Genomic DNA, 25,932 nt, shown 5'->3' on the forward strand with positions numbered 1-25,932 from the left:
GCCACCCTTCCCATCTGGCCGCTCCCAGCCAAGGACTGGTGGCGGCATGGACACGAAGGCAGGCAGGTTCTGGGGAGAATCAGGATCCCCATGGTAGGTCATTTTGGCTGAAGGTCTCACGGATGATCTTGCTGAGCTTTCCTTATACTGCAGGGAGGCCGGGACGGGCGCTTCCTTCCCTCCTTCACCTGGGCTCGGATTTGCAGAATGCCCGGCCTTCTCCAGCTCTCACAGCTCCCTCCTCATTTAGTTCCACGGCCATTTCCCCCAAGAAAACCTTCCGCATCTAGTCCTGAGTGGGCGCTTCTTCTCGGAGGACCCTCCCTAACACATGGCCTGCATCTACCTTCCCTTCCCTCTTCTCTCCAGGGTGGAGCCTTTTCCAAGGCGAGGAGAGTGATTCCAGGAACTCGGTGTCCCAGGCAGCTTTCATTCCTGGATCTCCTTAGCTCCCTCGCCCTTCCCAGCGTCCAGGCCCACTGGGCCACTCAGGCTTTTCTAATAAAAATCGCAGCTTCGGCCGGGCGCCGTGGCTCACGCCTGTAATCCCAGCACTTTGGGAGGCCGAGGCGGGTGGATCACCTGAGGTCGGGAATTCGAGACCAGCCTGACCAACATGATGAAACCCTATCTCTATTAAAAATACAAAATTAGCCGGGAGTGGTGGCTCATGCCTGTAATCCCAGCTACTCGGGAGGCTGAGGCAGGAGAATCGCTTGAACCTGGGAGGTGGAGGTTGCGGTGAGCCGAGATCTCGCCACTGCACTCCAGCCTGGGCGACAGAGCGAAACTCCGTCTGAATAAACAAACAAACAAACAAACAAACAAATCGCAGCTTCCCCACTTGGAAAGTCCCAATTCGACCGGGCCTTCGAGTCCCATGGGACTCGATTGCCGTCTCCGCTGCGAAGCCATCTCCTCTCAGAAGGGGAAGGAGGTGGGGAGTCTCTGCGGCCGCTGACCTCAGCTTGGCCTGCCTTTCCTCGGTGGAACCCGGGAAGAGCCGTCTTTAAGCTCTTCGGGGAAGGGCCGGGGTCGCATTGGCGCATCGCATCCGCGGTCGCGGGCAGAGCCCCCAGCTCACAGCGAGCGCGTGCTCGATGTTTCTTGAGTTGTTGTTTTCATTATTTGTGTTGTTCCAAAGAAAGCGCGAGGGACACGGTCAGGGACTAGCCGGGAGCTGGCGCGGGGGTCTTGGGCCTGCCGCGGGGCGGGGCTGGGGCGTGTCCGGGGCGGGGCGGGAGGTGCGGTCGCGGCTCTGGCCTCGCCGTCGCTGCGCGCGGGGCTGGGGCAGCCGTAACCGTAACCGAGGTCGCCGCCGCAAGCGTACAGCGCGCGTCCAAGTGGAGAACAAAGTGACCCCCAAAACTTCTCCAACTCCTCCCCGCGTTCCCGCGAGGGCCACGCGCCGAGGGTAGCGGAGGGCGGCGCGCGACCTGCCCCACGGAGCCCGGCGCGCGACCCAAGGTAAGGGGCGCCCGGGTGAGGGCGCAGGAGGGCGAGGACGGCGCTGGTCGGCGGCGGCTCCGGGTCCCCTGCGGGCGGGGCGGCGCGCGGCCGGCGTTCCCCTTCCTTCCCCTTTGTTGGCCGCCCCTCTCTGCGCCCGCTTTCCTGGGAGTCCCGCGGAAGGTGGCGGCTGCGGGGCGCGGCTTGGCACCCTCTTCCCGGAGGGCGGCAGCGTCCGGGCACAGCCTGGCACTGGGGACGAAGCACTTTCCAGAAGGATCTGAAACCAGGTACCCTGGTCCCCTCGCGCTGCACGACAGGCCAGGACCCACTTTCAGCCCCGGTCCCATCCCGGATGAGGAGGAGGCGCCCCGACCTCCAGATACCGAGGTTCTCGCCCAAAGCCGAGCCGTGGGTGCCCCGAGGGGAGCGCCTGCTGCGCCCACGCCCGCCCGGCGACCTCGGAGCCTCAGAAAGGCGCCGCGGCGGAGCAGGATCCCAGGCGGTCGGCTCAGCGAGTGTAGACCGTGCGGTCCCTGCTCAGCCCCTCCGGCCTTTCCGAGCGCGGGAGCCATCCCGGACGGGCGCGGCTCCTAGTGGGGCTGAGGTGCCAAGTTTCTGTGAAAACCGACACGTTGTGCCCCTAATGGATCCTATTTACCAAAAACAGTTCAGAAAGAAAAGAGTCCATTCTTCCAACCATTCGTTGCTGACAGCCGCTGGAAAGGTCCGGGAGTAAGATTGCAGGAGGTATTTGTGTCTTTAAGGAGCGGTGAAATTTAATATTGATGAGCTTCCGTGCCTCTTTTTTTTTTTTTTTTTAAATAGAAAAATAGGTTAAGTTTATTTAAAGAGGAGGAAGGCTGCTTGATTCCAAAGATAATTTCATTCAGGGGGAGGTTTTCCTGCTTTTCTCTGCAGAATTCAGGCAAGAGGCCACTTGGTGACACTCCTCAGCCTCCTTGGGTAGTGGTGAGACCTTGATTTCCAATGCGGTGAAGGGCCTGGGATTCTCTTCTCAGGGTTATTCACACATTCTACCTTTTGCTCCCCCAATGATGCTGACGACCTTATTTTAACAGACAACACCGGCTATCTCCAGTTCTGTTTCCAATAGATCTAAGCCAAAGTGTCTCTAAAATCTTACCAAGTTTCGTACAGGTGCAGGTCATATGCTATAAATGTTTCAGTCCTAGGTTCTGGACAAAAAAGTGTCCATGGTTGGTTTTATAATTTGGGCATAGCCAGTAGAACCTGTGTGTTCTTATACTCTTAGAAGTATTTCCTGACGTTCTTTAAGATTGTTATGTTTTAAAAATGTAGTAGGATTGGTGCAGATTTGTAAGCAAAATTTGCTCCACCGGATTTTACCTGCTCACTTTACAGGAAAATAAAACTTGTTGCTTTAGGGTGTCAGAGGTTTTTGTGTTGGGTAAATGTAAAAGAACATGACAAGGTATAACTGAAGAAGAGTTTATTATTTACAGTGGCAAAACACGCCCTTGATGATCTCAGAATCAGCTTTCAACACCTTCACATACCATACTAAGATGCTTCATAATGGGGCACCTGCCTGCCTTTCCAGTTCCATCTACTGACTTTCCCCAGGCCTCCTGGCTCTCCCCCGCTTTCACACTGCCTGCTCTAGACACATCAAACTACTCACAAGTTGTCATTTCCAGACCATTGTTTGGAATGAATGAAATTCTGCTTACACTGTTCTTACTCCTCTTATCCATCTGTCAATTACCCACACATTCTTAATGTGTCAGTCAAATACCTTCTCTAGGAAGCTTTTCTTCCCCCTTATCTGTGGGCAAAGTTAAGCTCCTCCTCCTCCAGTAGTCAGTGCTTCTACTAGAACACATTTTTGTATATACATCTGGCAGTGCCACCTTGCACAGTTGTTCAGGCTGTTCACTACACAAGGTCATCTTGTCCAACAGGCAATTGGAGGCTGAAATCCAATTCACACTCCACTTGCCAAGCCTCTACTGCACTCCTCTCCACTGGAAGAGGATACATTTGGCAATTTAATCGAAAGTACAGTATGGTTTAGTAGTGACCCTAAGCCTATCCCCACTATTGTACTTAGCATCCATCACTTCAACTGATGTAATAGGAGCTCAGTTAAGGTTCCGTGAATGAATGAAGAAAGGATTATTTCTTTCTTTTTCTTTCTTTCTTTCGTTTTTTTTTTTTTTTTTTTTTTTTGAGATGGTCTCCCTTTGTTGCCCAGGCTGAAGTACAGTGATAAGATCACAGCTCACCGCAGTCTCAGCCTTCCCAGCTAAATTGATTTTCCCTTCTCAGCCTTCCAAGTAGCTGGGACTACAGATACGTGCCATCACACCTGGCTAATTAAAAAAAAAATTGTAGAAACGGGGTTTCTCCTTGTTGCCCAGGCTGGTCTTGAACACCTGAGCTCAAGTGATCCACCCTCCTTGGCCTCCCAAAGTGCTGGGATTGTAGGCATGAGCCACCGTGTCCGGCCAGAAAAGATTACTTCTCACGAAATCTAGAAAGAAGTAAGAGTTTGGGGTCAGATTTTTTTGTATAAGTCAGTATATAGAAATATGCTTCAGTTTGCTTCTCTTATATCTGGGCTCTTCAAATGATGCTTAGACAGATGTCTTTTCCTTGATTACAGGGAAGAATCTGCGAATGTGAATTCATGGGTGGGCGTCAGGGATTTGTGTCAACATATGGTGTCTCCTCAGCTGACGACTTTTCAAGCCACTCAGGTTTAGGTGCCTAATCATGATTTGCTGAGAGAGATAAGGGGGCAAGAAACTTGGAAGTAAGGCCCTAAACAGCTTTGCTCACATGAACATGTGCTAATAAGTTGCATTAAGTGCCATTTTGTATATAAGCATTTAAGTCATCCTAAAGTGAGATGTCACAGAATTAAACTAAGAAAGTAAGAAGGGTTTGAATCTGATTTATTTAGGATATCCAATGAGATCAGTATTTAATATCACAGTTTACACATGAAAAATGCAGTTTTCATTGGGAGGGGGCCATTTACAAGCTGAATTGGCTGCAAGAGTTGTAAAAATGCTCCAAATTTTGTATGTAGTTAAAATTAACGATTTGTGGGGTGATCTGGTGGTATTTTTCAAGCTACAATAAATATGTGAATTATCATGCAAACATTTATAAGATTGTGATATAAAATTATATACTGTAGATGTCGAAAGTGTTTGCTAGTTATATGGAATCTTGGAATCTCTTGAATTCATAGCATTGAAATAACTTTAAGGATAATATGGATCTATTCTCCCATTTTATGGGTAAGGAAACTGAGTCCCAGGAACTTATGGAGGGTCACTGAGCTTGTGTAGAGGCATAGCCAGAACAAGTTTTCAGATTTCCTGGCTTCTACTTCATATTCAAGTACCTATAAGAACACCCCTTCTGTATGTTCCATCATTGGCCTCACTTGGGAAATCTTGAAGGTACAGGCTAAATTTTAGGACCTCAGGGAAAGAAAAGATTTTTAGTGCCAAACACATTGCCCTGGGTAAAGTAGGCATGTGATAAATATTTGCTGAATGGAGGAATGAATGAACAAACCAGACGACAGCTTCCTTATTTAAAGTAATTGATAAGAAATGATGCAAAGTCCGTTTGGAGTGGAATTTGGCCCATGTGTTTGTATTTCTTAAATGCCATAAAAAGTATTGGTTAAACTTTATGGAAAAGATGGGCATCTCTGTTATACATTCAAAGACGTTTGATATGCTATAGGAAAAATTTTTTTTTTTTTTTTTTTTTTGAGACAGAGTGTCACTCTGTCACCCAGGCTGGAGTGCGGTGGCGATCTTGGCTCACTGCAGTCTCCATCTCCTGGGTTCAAGCGATTCTCCTGCCTCAGCCTCCCGAGTAGCTGGGATTGCAGGCACCCACCACCACACTGGCTAATTTTTGTATTTTTAGTAGAGATGGGGTTTTGCCATGTTGGCCAGGCTGGTCTCAAACTCCTGACCTCAGGTTATCCGCCTGCCTTGCACTCCCAAAGTGCTGGGATTACAGACGTGAGCCACCGCACCCGGCCAGGAAAAATAATTTTTATTTCTTTATTATTTTCTATAGGAGAAGCTAGAACTCCTGACAGAAAAGCATAATGAAAAAGCTCAGGATTTGGAATCAGTAGGTTTGTCTGAAAACTATCTATGCTTCTGCAGACCATAAATGTCACCAGCCTCAGTTTCTTGTAACTTCTTTTTTTTTTTTTTTTTGAGACGGAGTCTTACTCTGTAGCCCAGGCTGGAGTGCTATGTGGTGCCATCTCAGCTCTCTGCAACCTCCGCCTCCTGGGTCCTGGTTCAAGCAATTGTCCTGCCTCATCCTCCCGAGTGGCTGGGATTACAGGTGTGTGCCAACACGCTCAGGTAATTTTTGCATTTTTAGTACAGACAGGGTTTCTCCATGTTGGCCAGGCTGGTCTTGAACTCCTGGCCTTGTGATCCACCCGCCTCGGCCTCCCAAAGTGCTGGGATTACAGGCGTGAGCTACCACGCCCGGCCTCTTGTAACTCCTTAAATCTTAGAGTTGTTACAAGGATCAAATGAGCTGAAGTGCATGAAAGCACTTTGCAAACTTTGGAACAATGAACAGTAAGAGGAGGTAGAAGCTATGGCAGTAATTCCTTGGCCTGTGCTAGGCCATCTGTATACATCATCTCATTTGTTCCTCTGAATTTAAAAAAGTAAGACTTTTGTGGAATAAGGAAAAAATTCATGCTTAAACAACTCCCTCAGGCCGGGCACGGTGGCTCAAGCCTGTAATCCCAGCACTTTGGGAGGCCGAGGCGGGCGGATCACAAGGTCAGGAGATCGAGACCACAGTGAAACCCCGTCTCTACTAAAAATACAAAAAATTAGCCGGGCGCTGTGGCGGGCGCCTGTAGTCCCAGCTACTCAGGAGGCTGAGGCAGGAGAATGGCGTGAACCCAGGAGGCGGAGCTTGCAGTGAGCCGAGATCGCGCCACTGCACTCCAGCCTGGGCAACAGCGTGAGACTCCGTCTCAAAAAAAAAAAAAAAAAAAAAAAAAAACAACAACTCCCTCAGTGTTAAACATGTGTTGAGTGAGCCCCCTACGATGTGATAAGAACCGTTAAGCTGGGCTGGGCATGGTGGCTCACGCCTGTAATCCCTGCACTTTGGGAGGCCAAGGGGCAGAACACCTGAGGTCTGGAGTTCAAGACCAGCTGACCAACATGGAGAAACCCCGTCTGTACTAAAAATACAAAAATTAGTAGGCATGGTGGCGCATGCCTGTAATCCCAGCTACTTGGGAAGCTGAGGCAGGAGAATTGCTTGAACCTGGGAGGTGGAGGTTGCGGTGAGCTGAGATTGTGCCACTGCACTCCAGCCTGGGCGACAAGAGGGAAACTCTGTTGCAAAAAAACAAAGCAGAACAAAAAACAAAAAAAACCAAAAAACTGTTACGCTCTGAACATGATGGTCAGTAAGATAACTTACTTTAACTAGAGAACAGTAAGTGACATTAAGTGACACAAAAGCAAATTCCTTAAGTTTTAGGTGGAGGAGTGATAGGTCAGATTTGCATTTGAAACCAATTCCTTTCAGGAACTCTGGCTTACTCCTGTCATCCCAGTACTTTGGGAGGCTGAGGCTGGGGATCACTTGAGGTTGGGAGTTCAAGACCAGCCTGGCTAACATGGTGAAACCCTGTCTCTACTAAAAATTCAAAAATTAGCCAGGCATGGTGGTGCACATCTGTAGTCCCAGCTACACGAGGCTGGGGCACGAGAATTGCTTGAATCCAAGAGTTGGAGGTTGCAGTAAACCAGGATTGCGCCACAGCACTCCAGCCTGGGTGACCGAGCGGGACCCCATCTCAAACAAACAAACGAAGAAACCAGTTTCTTTTTAGATTGTTGTGAGTAGATTTAGGGAAGCAAGCCTGACAGGAAGAAGGTCAGTGGTAACAGTGTAGATCATCAAAAGCGGTGGCAGTACAACAGTGGGGCAGACATGGAGGAAGATTCCAGAAATATAAAGGAAGTGTGATGGACTTGGTGACTGAGAAAGTGGAGGGCAGGGAGAATCACATCCAGTAAAGGATGACATCCAGCCTGCTCACCCATGTGACAACCCAGAAGGAGAAGGTTGGAGACCTGTGGGATCCCTTACCCAAGTTCATGTAGTTTGAAATTGCACAGCTGAGATTTGAATCCAGATCTGTCTGACCACATGATCCTTCCACTCTTCTATACTGACCCAGCAGGTAGCATGCCCTTAATTGTAAACAAATACAGGATCTTAATAAAAATCATCTAGCATTTGAAAGCTTTTATTTTTATGAAATGTTTTTTCATAACATTAAGGAAAAAAAAATGCCCACAGACGGTTACTGCCAGCAGACATAGGCTGGTGCCCTGAGAAGGTTCCCTGCCAGAAGTGTATAATGTAGTTCCTCTCTTGGATGTTACAGGGCCTGGGCTCTGGCGCACTCCTCTCCAGGCATTCCATCTAGCTGGAAGTTGGTCTGCTTTGTTTTCATTTATGAGGTTTGTAGATTGAGTAACAGAATCTGGACTGCCGTGTTCATTGTGTTTTCATGGTGTTGGATTACAAGCTTTCTTTTAAATTCATGGTTAGGTTTCTGAATGTGCCTTTTGGACATGGTTCTTCATGAGTTCCCATTACTAAGTGATTTCTTTGCATTGGGAACAGTATGTAAAACTTGAATTTTGAAGCTTCTTTTGTCAGTAGTTTGGGAAATGGCATAAGAAATAAGCTTGCACATCTTTCCTTATGCTGGTGAAAGTGAAGGATTCTCATTGCCTTTAAAATATAGTGATGAATTTTAGTGCAATATTTTGTATTATTTTAAAATTCAAAAAAATATATTGTTGTTGTCTAGTAAAGAGCATTCTGTGCCTTAAGATTTTCATCTCTAAAAGAAGGATGACAGCAGTGCCTTCTTAGAATATTGCTTTGAGAATTGAGAAATTAATTAACATAATATGCCTGAGTGTGGAGGCTCATGCCCATAAGCCCAGCACTTTGGTAGGCTGAGGCTGGATGATCACTTGAGGCCAGGTATTTGAGACCAACCTGGGCAACATAGTAAGACCCTGTCTCTAAATAAAAAAAAAATACAAAAATTAGCTGGGCATGGTGGCATATGCCTGTAGTCCCAGCTACTAAAGAGGCTGAGGTGGGAGGATTGTTTGAACCCAGGAGGATTGTTTGAGCCATGATCATGTCATTGCACTCCAGCCTGGGTGACAGAGCAAGACCTCATCTCAAAATAAAATAAAATTAGCATAATATGCTTAGAACCTGGCCTGTCACAATGAGAAAGTTCACTAAGTGTTTTGTATTTCTTTCTGTCATTTTTTTCCTTGCATTATTCCCTGTCTGGTGGGTGCAGAGACAGGGGGACAGAGACCCAGAGAAGCCTACCCTCTGAGTTGCTTCTTAGGCACTTGTGTGGTCTATATCAGTCATTGCATTCATCAAATAATATTTAATTCTTGGTGACTTCTCCATCACACAGGGAGTGCTTTGCTTGTTTTATTTATTTATTTATTTTTGAGATGGAGTTTCGTTCTGTTGCCCAGGCTGGAGTGCAGTGGTGTGATCTTAGCTCACTGCAAACTCCGCCTCCTGGGTTCGAGCAATTCTCCCAGCTTAGCTTCCCAAGTAGTTGGGATTACTGGCACCCGTCACCACACCTGGCTAATGTGTGTGTGTGTGTGTGTGTGTGTGTGTGTGTGTGTGTGTGTATGTGTTTTAGTAGAGACAGGGTTTCACCATGTTGACCAGGCTGGTCTCGAACTCTTGACTTCAGGTGATCTGCCCTCCTTGGCCTCCCAAAGTGTTGGGATTATAGGTGTGAGCCACTGTGCCCAGCCGTGCTTGTTTTATTTTCGTACTGCTTTTATATCCAGCCTGGTTCTTTAGTGAACACTCTTAGATGGTGGTTGACAGAATGTGTGAAGTGTTCAATGAAATTGTTTTTAAAAGTATTATACTATGATTATGAAATTGAGAGATGCTTTGCCAAATATTTGACTCTCTAAATGGACTTTATCAGTAATAAAGTGCTGAAAGTTAAAATACATAAAGGTTGATCCGTTTTTTTCCCCAAGCGTGGAGTTGTGGCACCGTTGTTGTATTGGATAGAACAGCTCTAGATTCTGGTGTGGAATACACCTTTTACCCATTTGGCAAGTCACCTAAACATTTGAGGGACTTGGCTTCCTCAGGGAGATGATAATTTTTTTTTTTTTTTTTGAGATGGTGTGTCACTCTGCCACCCAAGCTGGAGTGCAGTGGTGTGTTCTCGGCTCATTGCAACCTCTGCGTCCCAGGTTCAAGTAATTCTCCTGTCTCTGCCTCCTGAGTAGCTGGAATTACAGGTACACACCACCATGCCCAGCTAATTTTTGTATTTTTAGTAGAGACGGGGTTTCACCATGTTGGCCAGGCTGGTTGCAAACTCCTGACCTCAGGTGATCCACCCGCCTTGGCCTCCCAAAGTGCTGGGATTACAGGTGTGAACCACTGTGCCCAGCCATAAAATTGTTTTCTAATGATTCCCAGTGTCTCCTGGCAATGGAGCCACTAAATCCTTCTCATTAACCTTCTTCTTCAGGCCTTGTACTAAGGTTATGATTGGCAGAATAATAGTCATACTTCTCATCACTCTGCATAACCATGAAGCTGGATGAAAATGAGGGCTCTCAAAAGCGCATTGGTGCATATGAGCAGAAGTGAAGGAAGAACGCATCTGGAATCCATCAAAATGAATTAAATTATCTTTTGTATTGGTGGCATTTGAAACCTCTGGGATCAACACCTACTGCATGAATACATGAAGGCTCAATGAACGTTTGCTGCATCAGAAACCAAAATATTTTCCCATTTCACGTGTCCATTTTGAACTTTCCCTCTGGAAAATCTTAGTCATTCTGTGAAACTGGAGTTAGCCATAGTAATCCTCCCTTGACAATCATCTACTGAACTGCTTGATGGGAAACCACTGTGTGTCATGTGGGCAAATACCTTGAGGTTACACAAGATTTAAAAGAAACTCAGAAACTTCACTGATTGGATCCATTTGTTGTGGATACACTCACCCCCTCCTAGCAGGTCCCACTTGCTTGCATCTTCTTCTGTATTGGAATTTTGTTGTTGTATTAGGTTGGTGCAAAAGTGACTGTGGTTTTTGCCATTGAAAGTAATGGCAAAAACCACAATCACTTTTGCATCAACTTAAAAACTCGAGAGTACTGGCTTCCCCAGCCTTCCAGGCTGGCTCATCTCAAGCATCCTTCTAAAGCTTTCCTTGCTCATTTTCTGAACCTTCATTTCCTCTTGAGAAGTAATCACTTCATTCTCACCACCCTCAGGGCCCATCCTTCACATGGCCACCTTCCGTGTATGGTGGTTATAACCTTGTGTGTATGATGGTTGTATGTGTCTCTGTGTCCTACTTTCTCTCACCACTGGATTCCTTATTGATGATATACAAGTGATCATTCTGGCCGGGCACGGTGGCTCACGCCTGTAATCCCAGCACTTTGGGAGGCTGAGGTGGGCAGATCACTTGAGATCAGGAATTTGAGACCAGCCTGGCCAACATGGTGAAACCCTGTCTATACTAGAAATGCAAAAATGAGCTGGGTGTAGTGGTGGCCGCCTGTAATCCCAGCTACTCAGGAGGCTGAGGCAGGAGAATCACCTGAACCTGGGAGGTGGAGGTTGCAGTGAGCCAAGATTGCACCACTGAACTCCAGCCTGGGCGATGGAGCGAGACTCTATCTCCACCCCCCGCCTCCAAGAAAAAAGTGCATTCTGTTGAGTCTGTTGTGTGACATGTTTTGGGACTCATGTGACCTTTATCAGTGCCTTTGCTTGTCTCCATTTTGGTGGGTGACAGAAGATGAGCTGTTTGAAAGAACTTGTATATGTTTCATTGAATTGTTCTTGGTGTTTGTCCAGTCAGAGGTAATAATCCAGGCAGTCAGCATATATTACTGAAAAGAAGACTGGATCCCTGGGTTTTGGGTAGTTTTGCCAAAAACAGCAGCATGATCTTGAATGAAACAGTATATTCTCTCTGGGTTACCATTTCTTTATTTGTAATTTTGGGAGTTGCATTGGACTCAATGAATTTTTGGGGTCCTTTCAACTATACAACTCAATGTTTCTATGTAGCTACACAGTATGAGAAAGGAAAAGAAAACATTTTATAAACATTTACAAGTAGGGTTGCAAGAGCCGGGCACGGTGGCTCACGCTTATAATCCCAGCACTGTGGGAGGCTGAGGCGGGTGGATCACAGGGCCAGGAGATCGAGACCATCCTGCCTAACATGGTTAAACCTCTTCTCTACTAAAAATACAAAAAAATTAGCCAGGCGTGGTGGCGGGCGCCTGTAGTCCCAGCTACTCGGGAGGCTGAGGCAGGAGAATGGCGTGAACTCGGGAGGCGGAGCTTGCAGTGAACAGAGATTGCACCACTGCACTCCAGCCTGGGCAACAGAGCGAGATTCCTCCTCACAAAAAAAAAAAAAAAAAGTAAGGTTGCAAGGTGGCCACGTTCAGTGTTGGAGTCCAAGCTTGCGACCAGAGTGATGGGGAGCAGGAACAGGACTGGGATGCTATGGCACCCAAGAGGCCCTGACCTGGGGCAGGAAACCAGTTTGGAGGCCATAGCCTCCTTGTGGTGCTGGAGGAGGCCAGTCTGGAGATAGTCCCGGTAGGGAAGACATAAGAGCTGCTCAGCTGTGATAAGCACAAGTCTATGTTGTTGAAGAATGGACGTGACCCGGGGGATGTGCGCTCAGACACAGCCCACCAGAATTCCCTGACGCTGCTGGATAGTCCTCTGAGATGAGCTGGCGTACTGCAGGTCCCTGTCCACATGCAGGAGAAGGTTCTGATTGAAGTGAGCTCCCAGACCTGAATTCCCAGAACCTTTGACCACTTTTGTGGCCTCATGGTTCAGCTTTTACACAAGCTCAGTGTTGGAGCAGCTGATGGCCCCCAGAAGCTCTTGAAGGTAATTAAGAATCAGTGTCAGATCACTTTAGTTGGAAAGTGGATTATTATTGTTGGAAATAAAATATTTTTGTTTTTACTGTTTTATTTTATTTTTTTGATGGCGTCTCGTTCTGTTGCCCAGGCTAGAGTGCAGTGGCACAATCTCGGCTCATTGCAACCTCCCCCACCCAGGTTCAAGCCATTCTACTGCCTCAGCCTCCTGAGTAGCTGGGATTACAGGCACACGCCACCATGCCTCATTTTTGTATTTTTAGTAGAGACAGGGTTTCACCATGTTGGCCAGGCTGGTCTTGAACTCCTGACCTCAGGTGATCCACCTGCCTTGGCCTCCCAAAGTACTGCAATTACAGATATGAGCCACCATGCCTGGCCTTAATTTTGTACTTTTAGTAGAGATGGGGTTTCACCACGTTGGTCAGGCTGGTCTTGAAGTCCTGACCTCAGATGGTCTGCCCGCCTTGGCCTCCCAAAGTGTTGGGATTACAGGCATGAGCCACTGTGCCTGGCCTGGATTCTTATTTACCTTCTCTTTCATATATCCAATTGGATGTATGAAAATTGACACTTTGAGATAGAGTTTTGCTCTGTTGCCCAGGCTGGAGTACAGTGGTGCGATCTTGGCTCACTGCAATCTCCGCCTCCTGGGCTCAAGCATTCTCCAGCCTCAGCCTCCTGAGTAGCTGGGACTACAGGTGCCTGCCACCATGCCCAACTAATTTTTGTATTTTTAGTAGAGACGGGGTTTCACCACGTTGGTTAGGCTGGTCTTGAACTCCTGACCTCAAGTGATCCTCTGGCCTGGGCCTCCCAAAGTGCTGGGATTACAGGCATGAGCCACTGTGTCCGGCCAAAAATTGACACTTTTTTATCCATCCCAGTCACCAGCGATATGCGAGAGCTGGTGCCCAGCAGTGATACTATTTGAGGTAGGGGCCTTTGCCCGTAACAATGCCAGTGTGGAATATACACAGAAGATGGTGTCCATCAGCTGTATCTCCTTTCTGCCCTCCCCTATGCAGAACTTACCACAGCCTTTGAAGAATTATGGGGGAGTCATTTGACAGGAGTAGAACCTGTTCTGAAACCAGGAACTGTTGCCATTGCATCCTTCGATGGTTCCGAACCGACTGCTGGAAGATGCTCTTCCTGCCCTGAGACTGTGGAGTCTGGGGAAGCCAGGGCTACACATTTGCTCTTTGTTTATCCTATGAATACTCCCATTGGGTTGTTCTGGGGGTTCCTAAACTTAGCAGTATGTGCTGGTGTAAACTGTTTGTTCCGCTTGGACCTCGGGGTCAGATGTGAGGTTATAGTTAGCAGTTTGGTTCCAGGCTTTAAGGCAGGCTTTAGCGTCACGTTTCCAGCTTCCAGCTCTAAAGGAGAGAAACCTGATTATTTCAGCCATGGCAGGTCTGGAGAAGAACTGGGAAAGAAAGCAGTCACGAATGCTAGTGGTGAAAAACTGAACAAACAGAAGTGATTTTATGTGCTACAGTTCCAGGGTAGAAAAAGTAGAACCGGCAGAGCCTTGCTCTCCTCCCTGCCCCACCATGGCGGCCGCAGTGGTAGCAGCACATACACAATCATAGTAAATTGGCAGAGGAAACACACAACCGATTCCTGGCTAGAGGGGGAGAGATAAGGCAGTGTGCATGGGGGAGCCAAGAGGGGAGATGTGGGCCCCTCTGCGCCTCCTGCAAGTTTCCCCTTTGGCCCCAGTGGAGACTTGGCCGGCAGCAGAGGCACAGCTGGGAGTGTCGTGTCTTCCACCTCCCTGACTTTTCTGTTCTCTGGGGCCAGGGAGACTGTGAAAAGGGGGACAAGTCATTTCTTTTCTTTTCTTTTCTTTTTTTTTTTTGAGACAGAGTCTCACTCTGTCGCCCAGGCTGGAGTGCAGTGGTGTGATCTCGGCTCACCGCAACCTCTGCCTCTTGGGTTCAAGTGATTCTTGTGCCTCAGCCTCTCAAGTAGCTTGGATTACAGGTGCGCTCCACCACACCTGGCTAATTTTTGTATTTTTAGTAGAGATGGGGTTTCGCCCTCCTGGCCAGGCTGTCTTGAACTCCTGACCTCAGGTGATCTGCCTGCCTCGGCCTCTGAAAGTGCTGGGATTACAGGCATGAGCCACGGTGCCCGGCTATGATAAGTAATTTCTGCACCAGTCCTGCTGTAGGCTACCTGCAAGACAAGACGTTTGATTGGAAGGCTGGTCAGAGTCACTCCTAGCTCCTGGTCTGTAGTCCTTCCAGAGTCTTCCTAGTGTGCCTCAGTAAGTCAGAGTAGTCAGGGCCCATACTCTGTATGTAGTAGCCAGGCTAATCCTTGGAGTTCACCCTAAATTTCCAATACCATCCTTTTTTGGTTTTTTTTAGACAGAGTCTTGCTCTGTCGCCCAGGCTGGAGTGCAGTGACATGATCTCGGCCCACTGCAACCCCCATCTCCTGGGTTCAAGCGATTCTCCTGCCTCAGCCTCTTGAGTAGCTGGGACTTGTTACAGGCGCATGCCACTACACCCAGCTAATTTTTTGTATTTTTAGTAAAGACGGGGTTTCACCCTGTTAGCCAGGATGGCCTCAATCTCCTGACCTTGTGATCTGCCTGCCTCGGTCTCCCAAAGTGCTGGGATTACAGGCATGAGCCACTGCGCTCAGCCTCCAATACCATGTTTTTCTCCAAACCTGTTGCTCTATTATGTAACCTGGTATTTTGAGCTTAGCTGTAAGACATTTACTTACCAGGGAAATAGATTACTGCATCATCTTTAATTCCTGTTTCTTTGGTACCATTGCTTTGTGAATATAGTAGGCTCCAAAAGAAGATGTGGCCAAGAAAATAGATGGATTTATAGAGTGGGGAGAGGCCACTGAGGTAGACACTAAGACTGGAGCATCCCTCACAGCCAGAGGTTGCAGTGAGTCCCTCTCAGCTTCCCAAGCAGGCCTTCACTTACCTTAAGCCATTTGCCCTACATGAAGAGGCAGAAGGCAGTCATAGAGTAACTCATGATGAGCCAGTGGATGGTCTGCTGCACCAGAGTAGAAGCCCAGGGTAAGGCTGTCTCCAATTAGCCTGGCAGCCCGGGGAGGGAGGAGTAGCTCATCAGCAGCTCGTCCCTCATTTCGCCTTTCACCTCCACCCCGGAGGCCTGCCTGTCTTTCCACAGTAACAGTGAGGAATTCCATCTGGAAGCTGGCCAGGCATCCTGAGTACAGGCTATGCCAGAGGGCCAGGAATCTTAGAGAGACCTGAGAGAGTTTTTTGTTTTTGTTTTGAGATGGAGTCTAGCTTTATTGCCCAGGCTGGAGTGCAGTGATGCGATTTCGGCTCACTGCAACCTCTGCCTCCCGGATTAAAGCAATCCTCTTGCCTCAGCCTCCTGAGTAGCTCGGACTACAGGTGTGCACCACCATGCCTAGCTAATTTTTGTATTTTTACTAGAGACGGGGTTTCGCCGTGTTGGCCAGGCTGGTCTCGAACTCCTGACCTCAAGTGATCCGCCCACCTTGGCCTCCCAAAGTGCTGGGATTACAGGCATGAGCCACCGTGCCCAGCACTATGAGAATTCTTTACTTTTTTTTTTTCTTGAGACGGAGTTTTGCTTTTGTTGCCCAGGCTGGAGTGCAATGGTGTGATCTCGGCTCACCGCAACCTCCGCCTCCCAAGTTCAAGCGATTCTCCTGCCTCAGCCTTCTGAGGGATTGCAGATGCACACCACCATGCCCAGCTAATTTTTCTATTTTTAGTAGAAACGGGGTTTCACCATGTTGGTCCGGCTGGTCTGGAACTCCCGACTTCAGATGATCTGCTGGCCTCGGCATCCCAAAGTGCTGGGATTACAGGCGTAAGCCACCACGCTTGGCTGAGTTCTTTACCTTCAAGGAATTTGAATCATTTGAAAAAGTCACTGGAGAAAAGGGAGGGTGAGGAGGAGCCACAGACTGACTAGTTCTTGGATCGCGCCACCTGCCTCTGGGTCCTCGAGCCTCAAGGAGTGGAGTGCAGGGAGGCTCCCACGTGTAGCCCCCAGGGGTCCTGGAGGCAGTGCTACCTGATTAATTTTAGATAGGAGGCCGACCCAGGGCACAGCTGGCAATCAGTGACCAAGTGCCTACCAAGTGCCTAATGTTGAGGTCAGTGGAGAACCAGATACACTCTAATGCTGTCCACACTCTAGTGGTAGGGACAAACAAGTAAACGAAGCTGTTTATAATCAGGGCAGCAGAGGACATAAGTCCAGTGGCAGAGCTGGAGTAACACCCAGGGCTCAAGGCACTTTTTTTTTTTCAAATCGGAGTCTTGACCGGGCACGGTGGCTCATGCCTGTAATCCTAGCACTTTGGGAGGCCGAGGTGGGTGGATCACAAGGTCAGGAGTTCGAGACCAGCCTAGCCAACATGGTGAAACCCTGTCTTTACTAAAAATACAAAAATTACCGGGTGTGGTGGCACGTGCCTGTAATCCCAACTACACAGGAGGCTGAGGTGGGAGAATCGCTTGAACCCTGGAGGCGGAGGTTGCAGTGAGTTGAGATCATGCCATTGCACATTAGCCTGGGCAACATTTTTCGAGACTGTCCCCCCAACTCCCCCTGCAAAAAAAAAAAAAAAAAGACAGAGTCTTACTCTGTTGCCCAGGCTGGAGTGCAGTGGCGTTATCTCGGCTCACTGCAACCTCCACCTCCTGGGTTCAAGCGATTCTCCTGCGTAGCTGGGATTACAGGTGCCCGCCACCACGCCTAGCTAATTTTTTTGTATTTTTAGTAGAGATGGGGTTTCACCATGTTGACCAGGCTGGTCTCAAATTCTTGACCTCAAGTGATCCACCTGCCTTGGCCTCCCAAAGTGTTGGGATTACAGGCATGAACCACTGTGCCCAGCCAATTTTTGTATTTCTTCTAGAGAAAGGGTCTTGCCATGTTGCTCAGGCTGGTCTACTAGGATTATAGGTGTAAGCCACTGCGCCTGGTCTGCTACTGGCTTTTTGATCGTATTTTGAGAAACTGTCCTAAATGAGGCAAGACTTGCGCTGGTAGGGCATTCTGTGTGTGGAGGGTGTCGGGAAGTGGAATCAAGGTCTCTCTTCCTGTGCCTTTTCCCTGTGTGATGCCCTTTTGCATAGGCTTGCATAGGATTGTGAGGATCTAACCATGTTAGTGAATTAGCCAGAGATGGGCAAGAGATTTGTAGGCCATTTATATACAAATGCAGCACAGGTTTTCTTATTTCGGGGTGATCCATGATGTATGGTTTGACAGGAACCTTTTTTTTTTTTTTTTTTTTTGAGATGGAGTCTTGCTCTATCACCCAGGCTGGAGTGCAGTGGCCCAATCTTGGCTCACTGCAAGCTCCGCCTCCCAGGTTCACACCGTTCTTGACAGGAACCATTTTTAAGGAAAACATCTGGTTTCTAAAGAAAAAGTTTGTTGGATATATTAGTGATAAGCATATTGACAGTGAAAACGATTAGGTAAAATGTCAGGCTACTTAAAAACATCTCTTTTGTGATGAATATTAGTGAGAAAACACTTCTGTCTCTTCAATAAAGGCCGTTTCCGGAGGGATACCACAGGCAGGACTTTGCTTCGTTCTATTTCAGTTTACCATGGAATTGGAATTTTAAAATGACCCGTCTTTAAAAATCTAGGGATGTCACTAAGTCAGACTGTCGTAAGTTCCACCCTGGCCATTAGTCTAAATGTATGAGGAAATTGAGCCCATTGGATGGTTGACATTGCAGCAGTCCCGGTGTATGTTGAGAAGAGAATGTCATTGCAGTATGGCATTTTCTGAAAAGCTGTCTGTCACTGAAGCTAAATTTTGATAGCTTGATAAATCACATTAGAAAATTCACTAAGGCATGGAGTGTACAGAGTTGGCAGCCAATGGTTGGAATTTTCAGCAAACCAACAAATGGGTTGTTCCAAAAAAAAATGGACACATACATATGTAATTGTCAACCTTAAATAATACATTGTCTAAAGGAAAATCTCTAAACGTTATAGAGTGCATTGAAAATTCTTGAATAATTTCAAGATATAAAAGTACATTTATATTTCTGTGTATGGTACATGATAATATGACAAACTTTTGAAAACTACGTTTGTTGTAATTTCTCATTTGGCATCCTTAAAATTTGTTAAAATAGCATAACACTGAGATGTGGCTTACAATTAATGCTTAGTCCGGATAGTGCCTCTTATGTGTATATTACAGAAAGTCAGCAAAATCACCTGTGCAGATGACAAACATATACCTCAAACCTCATGAAATGTAAGGTACAGAGAAATCAATTGCCTCAGGCTAGGGGTGAAACACAGTCACATTACTACTTATTTCCAGGTCTGTGAACCAGGTTTTCCTGGAAGGAGCTGTCTCCATTTAGTAATCTTCCCATGTTTTGTCCCTTTGGTACTCACTGTTGGTCACTGACAGTCTAAGGTACCATGACCTTACTGTTCTGGAAATAATATCTTTTTTTTCCTTTTTTTTACTGTTCCTTGCAGAGCAGGGCTACCCCACAAGCAGTGTGCCCAGAGAAGCTGGAAATAAATTTCTTAGCATCACTCAGTTCTTCTGAGGCTCAGTGTCTGAAATGGACATAAATTCCACTCTCTTGAATTATTCTTTGAAACTCAAACTTTTGTTTGACCCTTTTGGATGTGGGTGTTTGTATTGTGAGAAAAGAAAAATGCACTAACTGTACTGTAGCAGTGTTTGTAAACCTAATTGTGACGTTCTCACGTTTTCAGTGGGTGAATCTATGGTTAGGTTCAGTGTTTTGGGGGTAGCTGCTTAGTGTGTACTGCCGTGGAGCTGTAGGATTGAAATAGGAAGAGGAAGAGAATAATGGAAAGCACGTGGGGTATTATTCCAGAACAGAGGTTCTCAAACTTCAGGGCATCAGAATCACCTGGAGGGCTTGCTAACGCATAAATCGCTGGGTCCTGTCCTCTGTTTCTGACTCAGAAGATCCTTTTTTTTTTTTTTTTTTGGAGACAGGGTCTTGCTCTGTCGCCGAGGCTGGAGTGTAGTGGTGCAGTCTCGGCTCACTGCAGCCTTTACCTCCAGGGTTTGGGCTATTGTTGTGCCTCAGCCTCCTGAGTAGCTGAGACTACAGGCGTGAGCCACCATGCTCAGCTAGGTTTTGTATTTTTAGTAGAGATGGGGTTTCACCATGTTGCCCAGTCTGGTCTTGAACTCCTGAACTCAGGTGGTCCACCTGGCTTGGCCTCCCAAAGTTCTGGGATTGCAGGTGTGAGCCGCCATGCCCGGCCCTAACTCAGAAGATCTGAGTTCGGCCTGAGAATTTATATCTCTATGATGTTTCTAGGTGATGCTGCCGCCGTGGCTGATCTGGGGCCACATTTGGAAAGACTGTGTTCTGGAGGCTCAGTGTTGGTCTGTACTGAGTGGAGATGTGGATCCCTGGACATCATTCAGCTTCTCAGGGTCTGGGTTTGTATACAACTGCTTGGTCCAGGCAGTATTAGTGATTTTCTTGAAGATCCGAGGAATCCTTTGTTCCAAACTACATCTATGTGAAACCAAGACCCAAATATATAATATACAAAAGGGATGAAATGGAAATTATATTAATTACGAAGTTGTAAGGGACAGAAGGCCCCTTGGGCCCGTCTAAAGAACCTAATACAGTTGTGAATCCAGTGGAAGAGAGGATTTCTAAGGTCCCTCGCGCCTGTCGCTTTCTCTGATTCTGTATACTCTTTCTTTCTTTTTTTTTTTTTTTTCAGGCTGAGTCTCACTCTGTCACCCAGGCTGGAATGTAGTGACGTGATCTTGGCTCACTGCAACCTCCGCCTCCTGGGTTCAAGTGATTCTCGTGTCTCAGCCTCCTGAGTAGCTGGGACTACAGGCGCCCGCTACCACACCTGGCTAATTTTTGTATTTTTAGTAGAGATGGGGTTTTGGTCTTGAACTCCTGGCCTCAAGTGATTTGCGTGCCTCAGCCTCCCTAAGTCGTAGGACTACAGGCGTGAGCCACTGTGGCCGGCCAGATTCTGTATACTCTTGAAACTGTAGACTGTTAGAGAATGGAAAGAATCTAAGTGAGAGACTTATGACTTTGAAGTTGTGCCTTTTGATATAAGAAGCTATGTTTAGGATATATAAATAGGTAGGCAATAAATTAGCTTGAGATATTCATGGTAGCAACAGCTCATAAAAGATCCACAGCTCATTTCTAGTAGAACTGAGGAAATTCTAGTAAGAAAAGAAATGGGGTAAAGGATTTGGGTAACACTGTGTGCCTGCCATCTTTGTGTGCAGCTGGTATGTGTAATTGAATTGAAATAATGTAACCCATTTTAATTTTCATTTATTTATTTTTTTGAGATGGAGTTTTGCTCTTGTTGCCCAGGCTGGAGTGCAATGGTATGATCTCGGCTCACTGCAACCTGTACTTCCTGTGTTCAAGCCATTCTCCTGCCTCAGCCTCCCGAGTAGCTGGGATTACAGGCATGTGCCACCATGCCCGGCTAATTTTGTATTTTTAGTAGAGACGGGGTTTCCCCATGTTGGTCAGGCTGGTCTTGAACTCCTGACCTCAGGTAATCCGCCCACCTCGGCCTCACTAAGTGCTGGCATTACAGGTGTGAGCCACCATGCCTGGCCCGCATTTTAATTTAATTTAATTTAATTCTTTATTCTTGAGACAGGATCGCCCTCTGTCACCCAGGCTGGAGTACAGAGGCGAGCTCCTAGCTCACTGCAGCCTTGAACTCCTGGGCTCAAGACATACTCCTGCCTCAGCCTCCCAAGTGGCTAGGACTACAGGTATGTGCTACTGTGCCTAGGTAATTTGTTTTTCAAGGTGTAGTCAGGTGCCAAGGATTTTTTAAATTTAAATTTTATTTTTTAACTTTTTGTAGAGGCGGAGTCTTGCTCTGTTGCCCAGGCTGGTCTTGAACTCCTGGCCGCAAGACATCCTCCCACCTTGGCCCCCCACAGTGCTAGGATTACAGGTGTGAGCCACTGTGCCTCGCCAAATTTAACTCATTTTTGTAAGTCTGATGGTCAAGCCTGAACTGAATTTCCTAATATTTACTGGAATTTTTGCTGGAAAATAGGTAAGAGAGCAGCACTACCAATGTTTCAATAAGAGAAATGAAGGACCTCATGATTCACAAATGTCCAGAGATATTTGCCTACTGTACTTGGCTCTATTTGTCAACTGTGTTATGGATGTCCTAAAACTGACTCCAGAGAAACTGTGAATTAGCTTAAACTTGACTTTGCTACTCAGTGCTTCACTGTTCTCGTTCTTTTGAATCCCTTATTCTCACTCCTCCTCTTTCTTGGCTCACTCTCCCTTTCAAGAAAAACTCTAAATAGAAACAATTTGAATAGGTATGGAACAATCTCTGTGGTATGCTAAGTGAAGATATCTAGGTGCCGTACACTGTATCTAGTATGCAACCTTTTGAATAAAACTATGAATCATGAGAAGTAAATTAGTGGGTCAGGTTTATTATTGTTATTATATGCATACAAATAGACTTGAAAAAAATTCCAGCGGCTTGCTTTTCTTTTCTGTTTTTTTTTTTGTGATGGGGTCTTGCTGTGTTGCACAGGCTGGAGTATAGTAGTGCGAAGCTCACTGTAGCCTTGAACTCCTGGGCTCAAGCAGTCCTCCCGCTTCAGCCTTTTAAGTAGCTAGGACAATAGGAGTGCGCCATGTCTGAATAGTTTTTACATTTTTTTGAAGTGGGGAGGTGGTCTCGCTATGTTGTTCAGGCTGGTCTTGAACTCCTGGCCTTCATGGATCCTTCTGCCTTGGCCTTGCAAGATGCTGGGGTTACAGGCATGAGCCACTGCACCTGGCCTTCAGTGGCTTTCTGACTTGTTTGATCAAGACGCAAATTAAGAGACACACGCCTATATGAAGGGAGCAAAATATTGAATAGAAAGTATCTAAATACGTTGCATATAGTAAAAATAACTATTGTTTCTTGAAACGTTTGTTTCAGTTTAGCATCTATCCTGTCTGTCAGTCCGTGTATTAGGGTTCTCTAGAGACACAGAACCAATAGGGTCTGTTTGTGTGTGTGTGTGTGTGTGTATGTGTGTGTGTGTGTGTGTAGTTGTATTATAAACAATTGGCTCACCTTATTATGGAGGCTGGCAGGTCCAAAATTTGAAGCGTGAACTCCTGGAGACCCAGGAGAGCTGATGATACAGATGCAGCTTGAAGGCAGTCTGCTGTTGAATTCCCTCTCGCTCTGGGAAGCTGGCCTTTTTTGCTTTATCCATTGTTTTTTCAAGTGATTGGATGAGGCCCACCCACATTATGGAGAGCGGTCTGCTTTACTCAGAGTTCTCCAGTTGCAATGTCACTCTCATCCAAAACACCATCCAATTTGACATGTAAAATTAACCATTGCAGGCCAGGCGCGGTGGCTCACTCCTGTAATCCTAGCACTTTGGGAGGCCAAGTCAGGCGGATTGCCTGAGCTCAGGAGTTCGAGACCAGCCTGGACAACACGGTGAAACCCTGTCTCTACTAAAATACAAAAGAAATTAGCTGCGTATGGTGGCGGGCGCCTGTAATCCCAGCTACTCAGGAGGCTGAAGCAGGAGAATCGCTTGAACCTGAGAACCAGAGGTTGCAGTGAGCCAAGATCATGCCACTGCCCTCCAGCCTGGGTGACAGAGCAAGACTCCATCTCTACAAAAAGAAAAAAAAAAAAAAGAAAAATTAGCCATTGCATGTGGGATACTAAGTCAAAAGGCAAAACATGTCTTATCTGTCAAAGTTAGAAAGCCACTGCCATGCCTAGAATATCTCTGAAGGATACATAATGTGGGTCAGAGCCTTAGCAACAGCAGAGGTTCCCAGTCTGGGGAGAGGGTCCATCTTAACCACCCTGGGGGCTTTTCCGAAATATATTATGTCTCTGCTGCAGCTCCTCAGTCTTTCCTGCCTCTCCCTCAAGAATGAATTTAGGCCAGGTGCGGTGGCTCATGCCTGTAATCCCAGCAGTTTGGGAGGCCGTGGCGAGTGGATCGCTTGAGGTCAGCAGTTCAAGACCAGTCTGGCCAACATGGTGAAACCCCATCTCTGCTAAAAATACAAAAATTAGCTGGGCGTGGTGGCACACACCTGTAATCCCAGCTACTGGGGAGGCTGAGGCAGGAGAATCGCTTGAACCCGGGAGACAGAGGTTGCAGTGAGCCGAGATCACACCACTGCACTCCAGCCTGGGTAACAGAGTGAGACTCTGTCTCAAAAAAAAAAAAAAAAATGAATTTAAAAATAAAGGGAGATACAAAGCTGTTTCTTTTTTTAAAGAGTATGATGGACTGAACCAAAAAAAGGCTGAACTTCTGTGAGTGCGTATCACCTGGCAGATGGGAGGTGATGAGCTCTTGGGGTGGGAGATCTTGCTTAGGTCCCTGAGATTTTATTTTATTTTGTTGTCTTGGCTCCCTGTAACCTCCACCTCCCGGGCTCAAGCGATCCTCCCACCCCAGTCTCCCCAGTAGCTGGGACTACAGGCCTGCGCCAGTACGCCCAGCTAATTTTTGTATTTTTTGTAGAGACAGAGTTTTGCCATGTTGCCCAGGCTGGTCTTGAACTCCTGAGCTCAATCGATCAGACTGCTTGGGCCTCCCAAAGTGCTGGGATTACAGCATGAGCCACCACGCCCGCAGGTCCCTGATACTTTAATGAATGATTGCAGCTGGACTTAGTGCCTAATACCCCAGAATTCAAACCCTCTCTGATATTTGGTTTGGTCTCAACCTTGTGGAAACCAGTGTGACTTTACCTGTCCTCTATATTTTGCCCAGACTCTAATGCTCATGGTCAGTGACTGAAAATGTGTATGACAGTAACGTGTACAGCTTATATTAAAATGTGCCAAAGACTCAAGGGATTCCTATAATTTTTATTTTTATTTATTTATTTTTTTGAGACAGAGTTTTGCTCTTGTCACCCAGGCCGAAGTGCAGTGGCACGATCTTGGCTCACTGCAACCTCCGCCTCCTAGGTTCAAGCGATTCTCCTGCCTCAGCCTCCTGAGTAGCTGGGATTACAGACATGTGCCATCACGCCTGGCTAATTTTGTATTTTTAGTAGAGACGGGGTTTCTCCATGTTGGTCAGGCTGGCACCTCCCGACCGCAGGTGATCCATCTGCCCCAGCCTCCCAAAGTGCTGGGATTACAGGCATGAGCCACTGTGCCCAGCCTACAAAAATTAAATTTAGACCCGGCGCGGTGGCTCATGTTGGCCAGGCCAGTCTCGAACTCCTGACCTCAAGTATGTGCCTGCCTCGGCCTCCCAAAGTGCTGGGATTATTCGGTTAATTTTTGTATTTTTAGTAGAGACAGGTTTCACCATGTTGGCCAGGCCAGTCTCGAACTCCTGACCTCAAGTGATCCACCCACCTTGGCCTCCCAAAGTGCTGGGATTATTCAGCTAATTTTTGTATTTTTAGTAGAGACAGGTTTTACCATGTTGGCCAGGCCAGTCTCGAACTCCTGACCTCAAGTGATCCGCTCACCTCAGCCTCCCAAAGTTCTGGGATTATTTGGCTAATTTTTGTATTTTTAAGAGACAGGTTTCACCATGTTGGCCAGGCTGGTCTTGAACTCCTGACTTCAAGTGATCCGCTCACCTCAGTCTCCCAAAGTGCTGGGATTACCCAGACAACCAAGCCAACATGGTGAAACCTGTCTCCACTAAAAATACAAAAATTAGCCGAATAATCCCAGAACTCAGGAGGCTACTTGGGAGGCTGAGGCAGGAGAATCGCTTGAACCCGGGAGGCGGAGGTTGTGGTGAGCCGAGATCGAGCCATTGCACTCCAGCCTGGGTGACAAGAGTGAAACTCTGTCTCAAAAAAAAAAAAAAAAAAAAAATTAAATTTAGGAGCTGTTCTTTTCAGTCCTTGGTAATGTTGAGTGAGTCCTCTGTACTATGGAGTGACCAAAAACCAAACCGAACCAAAAGGTTTCTTAGGATATTTTAGGTGACTATGCAATTTATAAGACTTTAGGGGTCTTCATAACTCCTCATTTTCAGGAGTGGAGGAGGAGTTATGGAATTGACACTGGTTAGGAGACCTTTTGGACAGGCGATCATTTAATCTGTGCTTATCTTGTGAATTAAAAAATTTCTCCTTTGGACCTGACCTACATAGCTGCTGCCTTCCATGAGTTTGTTTCCATTTATAATCCTAATGAACAGCATTGAGATCTTGTGGCTTCTCAATTTTTCACATCACAGCAAAATAACTGAGTGTGAGATATTTGTTTTGAAAAACTTAGACAATCAGGTCGGTCAGTTTTAGTTTTGAACAACAAAACAGCTTGTCTTGAGATGCACGCTTCCTTCAGTCATATTGATCTATTTTTCTCCTGAGAGGAGTGTCTGACAATGGTTTGTCCTGTGACTGGTATATAATTTAAACATGTGC

At 46.8% G+C, this 25,932-nt stretch overlaps 1 protein-coding gene across 3 annotated transcripts in view; it reads left to right on the plus strand.

Annotated features, from left to right (window-relative positions):
- The first annotated feature begins 1,213 nt into the window (after nucleotides 1-1,213).
- TIAM2 (TIAM Rac1 associated GEF 2) overlaps nucleotides 1,214-25,932 on the plus strand; it is a 272,790-nt gene continuing 248,071 nt past the window's right edge. Inside the window, exon 1 of one of the 3 annotated variants that reach the window (XM_015137091.3) lies at nucleotides 1,214-1,467. The gene's annotated coding sequence lies outside the window, so the exon portion shown is untranslated. Of the gene's footprint in view, nucleotides 1,468-1,539; nucleotides 1,737-25,932 lie in introns of those variants that run through there. The other 2 variants (XM_077999579.1, XM_077999578.1) reach the window with 2 other exon arrangements.

Source organism: Macaca mulatta, chromosome 4, assembly GCF_049350105.2.
Source record: "Macaca mulatta isolate MMU2019108-1 chromosome 4, T2T-MMU8v2.0, whole genome shotgun sequence".
Classification (NCBI taxonomy): Eukaryota; Metazoa; Chordata; class Mammalia; order Primates; family Cercopithecidae; genus Macaca; species Macaca mulatta.